The following is a 2,676-nucleotide window of genomic DNA, read 5'->3' on the forward strand; positions in this document are numbered from 1 at the left end:
GAGAGGGGCGCCTGCTGCTGTCGGCTTCCATAGATAGTGGCCTTGGAGGCCCTCCCGGGCACTTGGGGTTGCTAAGTCGAAATTGACTGTGCACCTAACAACGGCATGACCTGCCTAACTGAAGCCATCTGCCGAGCACCCAAGGGACACGTGGGACGTGTGTTCTCGGCCATGTCCCCCGCTCCTACCCCTCGAGTGCACCTGGTGCCCAGGAGCGGGGAGGCTGTCTGGTTGGTGGGCAGCGCTTCCAGATCTGAGACTTCAGACTTTGCTGGTCCCTGCTAGCACATCATGGCTCTCTGGTAGCCAGGCTTGTGTCTTCCTGGACTGGGGCGGGTGGGGGTGTGTGTCATGGCACCCCTCAGACTGCTCCAGGGGCCCTCTGACACCAGTGCCTGGATGGATAACATTACCTGTCAGCTGCGCCCGGCTGCCACTCTGGGCCCAGTGTCCAAAGACACTTCATTTTATGGCCCCAAGGGATGTTTTCCTTGGGGTGTGGCCTGCATCCTGTATATACTGATGTTCTGACAATGCCTCCTCTTCTCTGTTCCTCTCTTCTCACCTGTATGTGTATCCACCCACCCCTCCCTCCCTCCCGTGACCACCTTGAGTCTGAAGAAGCCTCAGATTTGGGGCTTACCACCATCCACAGCCCGTGAACCATTCATTCCCTCTCTGCATCTCCCCCCTGCAGTGGGGGGGGGAGGGCATCCTGAGGCAGTGCCTTGCTGTCCCTTCTTTTAAATGGGGTACACAGCCCATGTTGTCCCCCCTCCATCCTGGTGGCATCATTGTTTCTGTGACAACTGCCCCTGCCCGGTGCATGCCACCCTCTTGAGCCGAGGCAGGTCCTTCTATGGCTGTCCCGGGGTCAGATGCCACGTGGTTGTGGGGCCTGGGCTCCCACGCCTCTTTTAGATGGCGTCCAGCAGGAGGGAGGAGCTGGCTCTTTCTTCGTTGGGGGTAAGGCTCAGCTGTTAAATGGCCTGGAGATGGTGTTTGCGGTGGGGGACCCTGTAGCCCCTGTGTGACCCCCTGCCTGTGGACACCGGTGCTTCACTCTGACAGAGGCCCCTGGGATTCACCGGTTCTGAGCAGGGGAGGGTTCTCGTTGCTTCGACTCTGTTACTCAGACAGGAAGCCGATTACTCACCCACGATGTGTTTCTCTCACGCCGCCGTCTGGCTGTGGCTCTAAAAACGGCATTTTCTTACCCACCCAGTGTCTGCGAGGTTGCGCACTCAGTAGGCACCCCTCAAACATGGGGTGCCTCTTGGGGCCAGATCTCAAGTGCTGGCCCAGCAGGGATCACCGCCTGGGATGGGGGTCCCCCCGACCCTGCTCTCTAGTGACTCCCGAGTACAGAAAATGCTTGCCTCCTGGCGCCCACAGCAGGAGCAAGACAAACCTCTTCAGAAACAACCGGAAATCCGCTCAAAACGAAACCATTTGATTAGTCACTAAATGAGAAAATGTGGCTGAGTGTGCCGCACCTCCATCAGAGGCGCCAGCTGCAGGGCCGAGGTGGCCGTCCCCAGGACTGGGAACCTGCCTTTCTGTCAGAGCGGGCAGAGGAGACCTGGGCAGAGCCAGTGTGGTCACTTGGCAGCTGGTCCCTGATAAGCAGGAAGCCAGAGACCCGGCCACAGCCTGCCCATGGGTCTCCGGGTGAAGCCTGCTTCTGGGAGGTGACTCATCTCCATTTACTCCATGGGTGCCGCGGCTGCTGCCAGGTCCTGGGAGGGGGCTGGCCCTGTGTGTGTGTGTGTGTGTGTGTGTGTGTGTGTGGTGTCTGATTGCTGACGCCAGACTCGGCCGGTCCAAGGCCAGGCGGCAAGATGCGCAGGAAGCCGAGAGCCCGTTGCCATGGCAGCAGGAAACTGCGCCTGGGGAACGCGCGTGCGCAGCCGCCTCGCCCGCCCGCCCCTTCCCTCCCTCGGCCGCCCCAGACCCCGGGGGAGGGACATCAGAGGTGCCCACCCCCCACCCGCGCAGGAGGCGCGCTGCGGGAGCTTTCGTGACATTTTCTCTACGTGGAGAGCTGAGCCCGGTCTCGGAGCGGGGTTATTAACTGTGGGCCCGCCGCCAACCCCTTCACAGTCTGGTGGCGTGTTGGGGTGCATCTTTCCAGAATGGGGGTTCTCAGGACGCAGAGCAGGCCATTTGTATGCATAGAAACCAAGCAGGCGCTATGGGGTCGACCCCAACTTAAGGGGCACGCACTGGTGCTGGGTAGAACTGCTCGTGGCGGGCTGTGTGTGTGCATGTGAGAACTGGGTGCAAGGTGCAGTTTCTTAACCTGAGGAGGCTCTCACACAGCAGTAAGTCACCGTCCTCAGACCCCCTGGTTTAGTCCGTTCAGGCTGTTCCCAGGACCACGAGGTGTCCCCACACGCTGGCCGCCATTGGGCTTCCTTCAGCAACACCCGCCTGTCTCCCAGGAGTCCCTCCCAGAGGGGCTCTTGAAGAGCCGAGCCTGTTGTCCGTCGGGGTTCGAGCTTCGCTTGGGCCAGTACTTCTGTCCCCTCCGTGGAAGATGGACTGTCTCCACTCTGCCCGGCCGTCAGAATGGACACTTGTTCGGGTTTGAACTACCTTTCTGGTGGCACAATAATTAAAGTACTTTGCTGCCACCCCAGAGGCCCAAGGCTCAAACCCAGTGGGCATGCGGGC

The sequence above is a fragment of the Echinops telfairi genome, unplaced genomic scaffold (assembly GCF_000313985.2).
Source record: "Echinops telfairi isolate 266 unplaced genomic scaffold, ASM31398v2 ScPeMD7_1;HRSCAF=3_0, whole genome shotgun sequence".
NCBI classification, from domain to species: domain Eukaryota; kingdom Metazoa; phylum Chordata; class Mammalia; order Afrosoricida; family Tenrecidae; genus Echinops; species Echinops telfairi.